At 41.4% G+C, this 12,600-nt stretch overlaps 1 protein-coding gene across 1 annotated transcript in view; it reads right to left on the reverse strand.

Moving 5' to 3' along the window:
* The window catches only part of NKD1 (NKD inhibitor of WNT signaling pathway 1), a 105,876-nt gene that overhangs the window by 87,342 nt on the left and 5,934 nt on the right, over nucleotides 1-12,600 (reverse strand). The window lies entirely within an intron of this gene.

Genomic DNA, 12,600 nt, shown 5'->3' on the forward strand with positions numbered 1-12,600 from the left:
TCCTCTACAAGACCTAGTCAAGCTGTCCTTTTTTGCCTGAATATTCAGAATTTGCCTAGTAAAAGAAAGGATCTGACTGCAGCAGAAAGAAATCTTTTCTAAAACAAAGACATGCTGAAAAAGTGAGACTTGCACTACCAGCAGAGAACATCTCTCAAGCCACATGGGTGAATTTTAACGTTTATATCCCTGCTAATTAGACAGAGGCTCAAACCAAAAACCACAAACATGGTGAAAGTCTGAACGCAGATCTGAATTTTATAGCTCACACCCCAACTCCTCTCTTAACAATGGCTGGAAAATGCTTTTTGAAACTCCTAAAATATTTGTTCCATACACAGGAAATGAGCTTAATAGTACATCTTTGGGGATTAGCTTTGTTTAGCTGTCCAAACCTTTTATTCAAAGTCTATAGATAGTATTGCTTTAGTTGCTACACAGAAATAGACATATTTCCTGATGGGATGCCTCCCTTGCTCACATGGTCATTCACCTTAATCCCTGTTAACTTTATAGGATGCTACAGTGCACATATCACTGGCTGCAAAGGAAGTACTTTATACAAGTTTCTTGGCCTTCCTCTATTCACAGCATGAAAACAGTGAAGATAAATATACTGCTGAAGCATGGGAATGGGGAAGTTGGATAAAAAGTATTACATTCTTACAGAGGAATTCCTCATTTCTAGACAACATAAAGCAGCTCCTGAGGATGAATTTACTGCTTTTCTGCTTCAGGATAGTGGGCTGTATTATGACCCTGTAATCCACTGTGAGCAAGGCAGCAGCAGAGAGCTGCACTGCCCTGGAGCTGTCTGAGAGATGACTGTGATTCACTGAATCATAGTTTCCTTTCCAATTTCCACTCTGCCTCAAGTAACACAGCCAGCACTGCCTCTGCACTGTCCTCTTCTCTAAATTATTCTGCTCATGAGCTGGGCTATGCTCCACTGTCTTTCCACTCAAAACCAGGCAAGTAAGGAAGTAGGAGATTTGAGGAGAAATTAAGCTCCAGAAACATGTACATGCTACACATGGTTTTTTTGTTAGCCATATTTTTTTGTTAGCCATCTGTACAGTGGCTATGGTAGAGCAAGGTGCGGTTATTCAGTAGATATGATGTGCACTTGCCTCAAGTCTTAGTTTGGTGTGCTAGCCAACACATGATTGCAAAGGGTTCTTGGTGTTCCACACCAAATGCACACCCTGCTAGTTAGACCACCACGTGGCTTTGTTTCTCCCCCAAGACTTAGTTTCTGAAGAATGTAGCATTTAAATCAAGCTAGAGGAAAGGCAACAGCTGTTAAAATAGACATACCTAACACATTTTGGGGCCTGAGGAACTGGGAGGGAAAAGAAGCACAGGGCAAGTACTGAGAAAGTGGGATCTGTGGGCCATAGGTGGCAAAGAAAGCTTTCAGTGTCCAAAGGGAGAGAGGAAAAAACCCTGAAAACAACAATAAATGTCCATATCCAACACACAGACTAAGAACCCTGATTCCAGCCAGACTGACCAAATTCTCCAAAACCACAGAGCTGCTAGATTAAAACCATCCTTACAATTCAATATTCAGAGAAATCATCCTTAAATACACAACAAAAGGGTTTGAGATGCCATAAAATCCTCTTTATAGAGGCAGAATATGCCTGAATTCTCTTCATATTTACAAGGAGTGGGGAGCAGGGAAGCTACAGACTGGGATGTGCCTGGCTGCAACATGCAGCTCTGGGGGTGTGTTCACTTCTGCCAGGCTGACAGGACAATAAGTGCCTCTTCAGCACCATATATTTAGCTGTGCTCTCTATTGTTTAAAAGAACAAATTACATTCGCAGCAGAGAATTTAGCAGGACCAACTAAAAAGCTTGGGAGTACCCATCACTAACCATCAGTCACTAACCATCAGTCACTATCAGGCCTTTTAACATGACCGTGGGTGATGCATCACAGACAGCACCAAAGGAGGAGGGAAGAGGTGTTAATTAACCTGTAAACCTGCCCCACTTTGTGCTCCAGATAGCACAAAGGCCCGCGGATCGGAGGCATGGCTCACCCTCATTATAAGGCTCTCCATTACAAAGCCAGAGCAAAGAAAAGCCTACTGCTTTGACTCACCACCCCACTTCAGTTCTTTGTAAACATTTTGACATGCATTTCACTCATGTACAAACTCTGCTGCTCCAGAGAATAACCTTCAAGAGAAGGTAATTTCATTATTCAAGCAAACACCAGAAAAACTTCATTTCCTTGCAAAGCTTCCAGTCTAACTGGTGCATCAGAGCTTGTCTTCAGTCGAATTTCAACAAACCTTTTCCTTCACAATTTAGTTATGTCTGTGTAACGGTCTGGAAGTCTGGCATTCTCCTCATGCTGTATTTTATACCTATTCTACTTACACACATGCCAGCCATAAACTCTGTCCCTACATTCCTGTTAATCTTGCCCTGACTTTATATGCATCACCAAGAGCAAGGTAGAGCAAAAAGCAGTAAGTCCACATCACCTGAATGCACAAATCCTTGGACAGGCCTCCATGAGTGGAGATTCACCTCATACTTGAAAGGCACATCCCTCTCACCACCTTGTACACCTTTGTCCAAAGTGTCATCTGCATCACTGGGAAGTAAAATATCTTTTCTCTCTATATGTCAGAACAGCTTTGATTAAGAAAAACTTTTTAGAATTAGACTACTTGAGCCACTGGATTGTAAAAAGAGCTGGACAGTTCAGAAAGGCCCCTTTCTGAAACATTTTAGGAAGATTACTGCAGATCAAAAGAAACAATGTAAGAGGTTGGGCTATTTTGCAAGGGGAGATTATATAAACTTCAAGGAGAATTCAAACATTCTCTTTCATTCTTACTTTGCTCAGGAAAGTAGGTGATAAATACCTGGCTTGTTCATAAAAACATAGCAACGAATTAAGAGTACAGCTGACATTGAAGTTCTTAATGAACTATAAATATTTCTGTGATGGGGAACGTGAGAAAATGGATAAAATCAGTAGGTTCTGAGAGAAGACAAATGAGATTAAACGAGTGGCAAGTGTTCAGCTATTTTGGGTCTCTGTGAGGATATGAACAACTTTAGAAAAGATAGACAGTTGAAGCTAGGATCTGGACTAGAGTGCATGGCTCCTGGATCTCACTCCTGAACCATCAATTCAGAGTTTCAGAGACCAGGTAACACCACAGCAGTGCTGTCCATCCCTGGCCACCCACATCACAAACACCTCCCAGCTCCACATCCCAGCCGCCACACCAGTTCTGCTAATCTCAGATGACTTCAAAGCCTACCTACCTTTTGACCCAGAGAGCTTAAGAGAGCTGTGTTTAACCTATTACCCCACCTCCTTAAGTACCACAGGGCTGACATCCTACCCATGAAAATCCCAACCACTAAGCAGAGACTCAAGGGGCAACACCAGCAGCCCAGCTAGGAGAGACCCCTCCTGTTATCAGAGCCTGTGTCTGAACCACGCACAGCTTTAACCTGGAGGGATCTTTCTGCCACACACACCTGAATATAAAACATGCACCATGTGCAAATGGGTAACTCTAGGAAGTGCTGCAGTAGAACATGCAGTTCCCAACAGACTGAGCTACTAGAAATTTCAGTCCCAAGAAAATACAAAAAATTATTTTATGATTGAAACAAAAAGGGATTAAGGGCACAGCCCAGATATCCCATCTGTACTGGCTGTACTTCTGATGTGCCCATTCTCACCTCTTCCCCTTAAAAACCAAGTCAGTGATTTTGTTATACTGTATGCATGCAAATTGAACTAATATCTTCAACTGTGTCCCCAATACCCTAATTTTGCCCTTTCCATCCTTTACCAAGCTTGTCTACATAAGCTGAAGATGCATTCCCCTCCTCTGTCCACTTCCTTCTTTCAGGCCTCCTTTCAGAGGAGAGGTCAAGCCTTTCCTCTCACCAGCCCTCTCTCGTTTTCTTTCTTAGGAGAACATTTTCACCCAGTCTGAGGGGATTGCATTTTGCTCATTCCTGTTTGATGCATTTCTTGTGAGACAGGATCAAATGAGACTGAAGGCCCAGAAAGCCCCATGCTGTGTACCTTGCATAAAATGTACTTTCTCTTACACTAGAAAAAGGCTTACATGACATATATTTTTTATAAATATATATCTTGAAATTTTGAAAGTAGGCAAAAAACATTATAATATCATAAGGTGGCAAGGAATACAAAAGAAGAAAAAAACCCACAGAGAACAGAATCCTTTTTTATAAAAAAGAAAACTATGCTTAACACAAACTCCTTCATGAATTCTCTTTATACTTCCAGTGACACAAATTCACCATTCTGCTGACACTGTTGCTGATGCTACTGAAAAAGTCACCCAAGATGGCTCATTTTAAAATAAAATTTTACAAGGAGACAAAATGGGGATTTGTAATGGAACATTTCCTTCTACTTAATCACAGCATCATTACTGTGATGGTATAAAGTCCATTTGGTCTTTTAATTGATTTAATGATAAATTTATAATCTTTTGGGGATATCTCCCACAAAGACATTGAGTTAAAGGAGAAAAATCTTAAATTACAGTTGCCCAAAACAGTCCTACCCTAATTTACTTAATGCCAACAAACAAGAGATCCCTGCAGTAATTCTGTGTTTCTCATACTGATATCAATTTTAATACTACCTCCACTCATTTCAAGTCACTGAGCAATTCTTAAGTATTTACAATCATCAGTCAAACAAGGAACCATTTCAGCTCTTTGACCTTAGAATCATGAGGTATAAACTTTCAACTTCCATAGGGAAGATATTTTTAAAACGAAGAGTGCATTTCCCAGAATAATGATGCTCTAATACTAAACAGCAGCTCAGTTATTTTGTGTTAAGAAACCAAAGCCCTTCTTACACAATTTCAAAGCAGCAGCTGTGACTTTGAAACTAGGAACTCATTCTGGCCACCTGCTTTAAAACCAGCCAAAATAAACGTGGTGGGATGGTTCCTGTTGATAGCCATGGGATGGCAGGGCAGCACAGGTTATTTGCTGCTAGGGCTTAGGTCCCAGACATCACTGACTTCTCCAGGGTTTCATCTGGATGAAGACCTTGGGATCAAGCTGCATCTGAAAGCTGGATTAATTATTAAGTGCTAGTTTGCAGTACTGTTACTCAAGAGGCGCAAACCTTCATTGCACAGCTGAGATACATTGTTCACGGCATGCCATTCACAGTGTGATGTTTTACTCCCACAGCAGATGATACTTCCTAATCCCTTGCCAAACAGAAAGTATTATGGTCTGGCTTGCAAGGTATTGGTTTCTTTGAAGAAAGAGTTTGTTTTGCTGCTGTGTTTTTTTGTTGTTTTTGTTGGTTTTTTTTTTTTTTTAAGTAACTCAAACCCATCTATAATAGCAGTAACAGTAAACTAAGAATTACTTTGAAACTTCAAACTAACCTACTTCTTCTAGCCTTACTAAATGCAAACAATATTGCAAAAAATAGTGTCCACCAGTGCAACTTAAGTGAACACTAACTAAACCTTCCCAGATCCACAACCACAGCCCATGTAGCAGAGTGTATACCTTCAGAAGATATTTTAGGGCTTAATCCTGCTCTCAGCAGAATTAACAGAGAGTTACTGAACTTCAACAGCAAAAGGATTTGGCCTACAAAATCTCAGCCATTTCTAATTCTCACTGCTAAAAAGCAAATGTAGTCCCCCTCAAAAAATCCACTACAAAGTACTACAGAAGAAAAAGAAACCTTAAATATTTAAAAACATACAAACATGTTCCTAAAAGTTTAATTTAATATAACATTGTTAAAGAAGGAGAGAAAAAAAAAATCAGGTCACTCCGAAGTGTCCTAAGTTCTTTCTGCTTTCTACTCCTCCTTGCCTTGCTTTGCCCCCTTGCGCTCTCCTTGTGCCAAGGCACATTTCGGACAAAGCAGCCACTGTAACACTCCCAGTGCCCAGGTGGGAACACGCTCTTCTCCTTATGGCCAGCAAAGGACACACACTTTGATCTTCAAGGAAAAGACTCTGGATGGTGCAACTCAAAAGGCTGCTGCAAGTTTATTTCTTTTTTTTTCCCTATAAATTATCCCTCCTTTTGATATCTATTCTTGCTCTTGAAAAAAAAAATACACACATCAAGTAAGGATGAAAACTGCCCACACGACAAGTTTGTGTTTACAAGCTTAAGAGCAAGTTTCACTTGAACACAGGTCAATGCCTCTTTAAGAAAACATCACATACCAAAAAAATCACACATGGTTAGAACACATCATGAGCAGAGAGGAATTGTGGACACAGTCTGTGAGGCACCGAGCCAGCCCGAGAAGCCCTTTGAAGTTAGAAAAACATCCTCTGGTCAGAGCACATTTGTGAAACCGTGGGACAGGCGCTTTAAACAACATTCACTCCGAGATCACCTGCGGTGTGCCAGTGGATTGGCGCCTGGGTAACTTCAACAACGTAACCCTTTGTATTCCACCAAGATCGCTCACTCCACAATCTCTCCTATCAACAGCACAGTCACAAAACTGCGTGGCAAAGCACGTACCTTTCCCTCTCTGTACAGCACAGGCAGGCAGTTCCAGCAGACATCTGAAGTTTGGGGAAATCCAGCCAGTAGCAGACCCTGGTCAGCAGAAGAAAAGCCACTGTCCCTGGCCACAGCAGTGCTGACACACAGGGAAGACATCACCCTGCAAGAAGGGCCACTGCAAAGCTGCACAAGGCACAATAGAGTTAGGAATGCAGCCAGGCACCACACAGAATGCTGCTCGTCACCCTTGGCAGGAGAAGGAACATCCTTGGCTGTGGAAGGCTAAGTCCAGGTAACACGAGGGGCTTTTTCCTCTCCTACCTACACACAGATAAGACTGAACATCAGAAGACTTTTCTAGCAAAGTTAGCTCCCTCTGCCCAGCTCTGCCACCAGCTATTCAGCACCAGTGAGCTGTGCCAGCCCCATTTAAAGCACATCCACCCCCTGATCTGGCACTCTCTCAGGCTGGAGTGCCTCTCAGAAGAGTCTCTAACTGAAGGCAGCAGTGGCTGCCCAGTGCTCACACTGCTGGATACTGGAATTGATGTGCAGTAGCAGATGAGCTCGACTAGAGCCCATCTCAGCTGAGACTGTGGAAGGGGCAAGCCTCACCCTGCCTTTGGATAGGGTTCCTGCTGGTATTAGGAGACACTCAGACTGCACACCAGGCCAGGACTCTTTCCTTTCTTAAAACATACCCCTAAAGGCACATCATTAGCATTTTTCTCATCTAACCATTCCGCTCTTCTGTGTTTGACAAGCTTTCCTACTTTCCCCAGTGGTGGTGAAATTCTCCTCATTTTTGAGAAGACAGGATTGCCAGTGTTGCCATCAGAAACACATGAGGAGGGTCAGATTACTCTTGCAGAGCTAATAAGGGACCTCACAGCCTTTCTGCTTCTCCCACAGGACATTACCCATTGTCTGTTATTCAATTACTGACAAATCTAGGGGGCTTCCCACTGCAGTGCCTTTGGTTTCTGTCTTTCCAGAATGGGGAAAATCAGAGGTGGCCATAGATTAAGGACTGATTGTTTTAGCAGAGGTTTGTTCTGTATTTGAACATATGTGTGTTTAATGAATAAGCACAAACACCTGCATGCTGCAGTCTAGCTGGTCCCTCCTGAATAGCAGCAAATGTCCAAGGACACAGAGCTGCTTCACTGTGCCTTACTTCTGAATTTCAGTACAGAGTTCTCACAACTTTTTTTTTTCCTAAATGGCATTTAAAAAAAAAATATCAAACACTCATCTGGAAAAGAGTGCCATGGTAAGGCTGATGACCAAAATCCAGTGAAGTCTACATAGCATCAATGAATACAATACTTCCTTTCCAAATGCTAGGGTTTTTTTTCTTTCTTTTCTGTTACATATCACCACGTTACAGTCTGAGAGCAAATGTCTTTCAAAGTAAAGCCCTGTACAATAGCTTACACAGGAAGAGATCTCATTTACTTCTTTTTGCTGTACATAAGTTCAGAGTTAAAGATTTTGTGTGCTTCCTAGTAGTCATAAATAAATGATTGAAAACACCCTTAGAGTAGAAGGAAAAAAAAAAAATTAGACTGTGGTTCAATACGTTAACAAACCAACCTAATTAGATAAAAAAATACCTCCATACAATAAAAATGTGGCATTTTAATGGGTATTAAGCAGTGCTGTGGGAATAGCCTCTTTCAAAACACGCTTTTTAAACCTATCTGGAAAATTACATTGCTAATTACAAATGGGAATTTAAGTGGCAGTACAGCTGGGAAAAACTTTTGTGAACCTGTCATAAAATGATCAGATAAAACTGCATCTGCAGGGGAAAATACACTGCCATTATACCAGCAATGCTGCCAGATTAAAAGAATATTAGTCTCTTGAACCTTCCCTTGTCTTCCACTGATGTGGCAGAGAACCCAATACAAAACCACTAAAACCAATGAGAAGCTTCCCCTCTATTACAGCAAGACTTTTGCATCAAAGCATCACAGAAAAAATGTAGAAATTTTAAAATTTATAGAAACAGTCTAACTTAACTGCACTGAGCTAGTTAAAAATATACATTAAATGTAATTTATGTATGGTATTTGAAAAAACTCCTTTTACATACATATCCACATCAGGAACAAGACCTCGCACATAAGCTTTGCATAAATAAAAGTGGCTTTAACTGAGATAACCTGTGAAGTTTATCCTCAAAATAAAATTAAATATTCAGGATGGCTAAATGAGGCACAGTTTTTCCATGGGAAAAAATATCAAAGTATTATTTATTTTCCTGTAGGTACTTGTTTTGAAAAGCCTTTCCTCCCCACCTGGCCTTCTACTAAAAGCCACAATCTACATTTAAACAGTGTGTACACTTTAGAAAATTATCAACCATCTTTTTTTATAGCAGGAGCTTATGAAATTATTTGATCCACTTTTCATATAGAAAGTCTATGGCTGACCATAAATAGGCAGGCTCCCAGTATAAACTTACCAGGAGTACATCAAAGACCTTCCTCTAGGATCAGACGATTGATTTCTTCAATGCTTTTCAGAATTTCTTCCAGGATATTTTGGGTTATTGCCTTAGACCTTTGCTCAGCTGGAATGACAGACATTCTGTTTGCTAGACTGTGATGTTCTCTCTTTCCAGGGGAATGAGTGTCCGTAGTGTATACACACGTACACTACACGAACAGAGAGAGACTTGGAAAGTTCACAGGCAGAATTATTATTTATTGTTTCAAAAAGAGTAGTTTATTACAGAAATACTGATACAGGCTTAACCGCAGCACCTTACGCAACACAGAGACTGCTTGTCATTCTGTGAGCTTGGGGCTGGGACGCTGCTCAGAGAAAACCCCCACTCCCCCAAACAGGCATTTGTTCTTTCTATCCACACAACACACAAGGCTTAGCCTTACAGCTACCACCCTCTTTACCTAACTCTCTTGAAACTAACTGTCCTGGAAGTATGAAAGATTTTTAAGATAGGACAAGAAGCAGCTTATTCCTTACCTACCACTATCAAATCTTTGGGGAATCAGACAGCAAACTATCTCCGAGGGCAATGTGACACACTACCCACCGTTCTCCTTCCTCCCCCAAGACAAATCTGTCACCTCCGTACCACTCATCATTCGCATCAGAGTGTGGATCAAAAGATCTGAGGCTGCTCCCAAATCCCATTTCTCCTGCAAGACGGTACTTTGTTCTGTCACTTCCCTACTGAGTCTATCCCCTTATTTTATGCCTCACAGCATGTGTGGCTGCACCCCAAGATCAAACACCCATGCATGATTTTCTTTCACAGATCTTGAATCACAATGTTATACTTTAATAGGAACCTCAATATACTTAATCCCTTTAAAGCTGCCACAGTAAGGCCCCCAAATGCATTAAATTCCACCCTAATCGCAAAATACAAAGTATTTCTCTGGATGGACAGTGCACAGACTATTCTGACCACATGCCAATCCACCTCTGAGCTAAAGCAACATACACTGCCTGCTTTTGTTAGTCAGAAGTCAAAGGATACATGGCTGAAAATTCCACACACCTTAAATGTCCTATGCTGCAAATTTTGCTCAAAACATAACTGAACATTTAAGGGAGGATCTCACATTCTCAAGGCATTCTCATTGCAAATGACACAAGAAAAGAGAGCCACTGAGTCTGCATTTAAATCCAAACCCACTCAAACTGAAAGCAAGGCTGGTAGATGTCCCCTTTCAAGATGTAATCAAGACATCCACACCCCATCAGTTAACTCAGTGAGTTTCAGAGTCCACTGAATTCTCAGACTAAGAAGGGTTATTGGACAAAATTACCAAATTATTGGAGCATTGACAAAAAGCAGAAAAACTGCACGCCTGATACCTTGTTCACAAGCATTAAACTTTATTAACAATAGCCCTGGGTTTAGGGAACAACCACTTTTCATGTACGTTTGGCAGGGACCTTGGTTTGAACTAAGGAACCACAGGGTCTTCTGCTCCCCCTCCTGAGGGGTTGGTGTCTGCTGGGACCCTTTAAGTGTATTTTTACAGGGCTCTTCTTGGCCACTGAGGAGCTTCTCAGGCACTGATGGCATTTCAGTCTCCTGTGGCCACTGTCTGGTCATGAAAGGAGCAAAAAGATTTATATCACCAGAAGTTCTACAGACTAAAACATTTATTGCCCTATAATGTACAATAGGCAAAAAGCCACAGAATTGCAGAGTGGTTCAGATTGGAAGGGACCACATCTTCAGGGTCATCTGGTCCAAGCTCCCTGCTCCAGCAGGGCCATCCCAGGGCACAGGCCACAGGATTGTGTCCAGTAGGTTCTTGAATCTCTCCAGTCAAGGGAGACTCCACAGCCTCTTGGACAACCTGTTCCAGTGCTTGGTCACTGCACTAGAAGGAAGTTCTTCCTCATGCTCAGGTGGAAATTTCTGTGCATCAGCTTATTCCAGTTGTTTCTTCTCCTATTACTTAGCGCTACCAAGCAGAGCCTGGCTCCAGCCTCTTGGCACCCTCCCTCCAGATACTGACAGACATTGATGAGGTCCCCTCTCAGCACCTTTTCTACAGTGCTACAGGACCTCCCCAAAAGATACTGCAGCACTCTGTTCCTTAAACAATTAGATTCTGTATGGCTAAAGCACAAGGATTCCTGACGTACGATGGGCATCTACCAGGTGATGGGAGACACAAAGAGATTAGGGAATCCAGTTGAACACTTGCTTACAGACATAAGCCTGTTGGAAAGCCAAGTCCCATGGCAAGCCAATGGATCACCTTATTAAACAGTGGACATCAGGTCACATGGCAGCAAAAAACATGCCATATTGTTCTGATGACAGTAAATCCAGAAGACTACAGAAAAGTGAATGCCCTGTACAAGAGTATCCCTTGCAGAGACACCAGGGGAGCAGTGGTTGAAGGTACACAAATCATTTCCCCTTTCTCTTAGCTTACACTAAAAGCCAGCACAGCCCTTTCACCACAGCTAACACCACTGGCCTTCCACCACTGCAACAGAAATGTCATGAGATACTGCAATACAAACACACTTTGCTGGCTCAAAAATCAGACACAATGAAGATTTTGCATTTGGAACTTTGTTAATAATTCTTGAATGCAATACAGTCCAACTCAGTCTCCCATAGCTGTAGTTACTCTGTAGGAGTAAATACAGGCTTAGTTTTGCTGCCAATGTTGGCAGATATGACTGAATAAATTCACAGAGAAAGTATATTTGACCCTTCCTTCACATTAATTTTTTTAACTAAAACTTTACCTCATTTTCCATGAAAAGATTTCAAACTATGTGATATTTATAGATAACTCACAAGTATTCAAAGTAACGGGTATATGAAGAAAAAGTAGTTCCATTAAAAAAACCCAACAAAAACCAAAATCAAAATAACAACTTCAAGTATTTTGTATGTCTGAACATCTACCATTTGCTTTCCAACCAGGGTTTGATGCTGACATTCACGAAGCAAAATCTGTCTGCAAGGATTTCTATAAAGGCCAACGTCTGCAGCACTGGGAGCAATGTTCCATTCTGATTTAAATATCATCACCGAACAATCATTTCCCCAACTTTGGAAAAACTAACTCCTACAAAGTTTCAGTACTCAAGAGACTTCTCTTTCCTCTGTTCATAACTCAACTCAAAAGAAACCGTAAAAGTCAACTGAGATCTTCTTCTGAAGGGTGCATACAAATAGCTACTTACTGAGCTCCTGCTGGGTCTTATTACAGATCCCAAACCTACAGAAAACCCTTCTGTTAATGAATGCTGCTGTAAAGAACATTCCCGTATGTCGACAATCATGTGCCATAAACGTCCCATTTTTGTTATAACTGAAGTTTTAGTGTGAAGTCTGGACTGCACTATTTACATTTAAGACATTAAAGAATATAACATGTTGTTACTTTTCATCCTGGATTACAGAAGAGAATACACTCCATAACCAAGACTTTCTCATTCAGAAGAATTAAGGTTTCACTAAGCCAGCAGGGACTATCAGGAGCCCAAGAGACACAGACGAGGACTTGACCCAGCTACTACAGAGAATACGTTTTCTTCTTACGAGCA

Source organism: Pyrgilauda ruficollis, unplaced genomic scaffold, assembly GCF_017590135.1.
Source record: "Pyrgilauda ruficollis isolate IOZ18807 unplaced genomic scaffold, ASM1759013v1 scaffold13, whole genome shotgun sequence".
Classification (NCBI taxonomy): domain Eukaryota; kingdom Metazoa; phylum Chordata; class Aves; order Passeriformes; family Passeridae; genus Pyrgilauda; species Pyrgilauda ruficollis.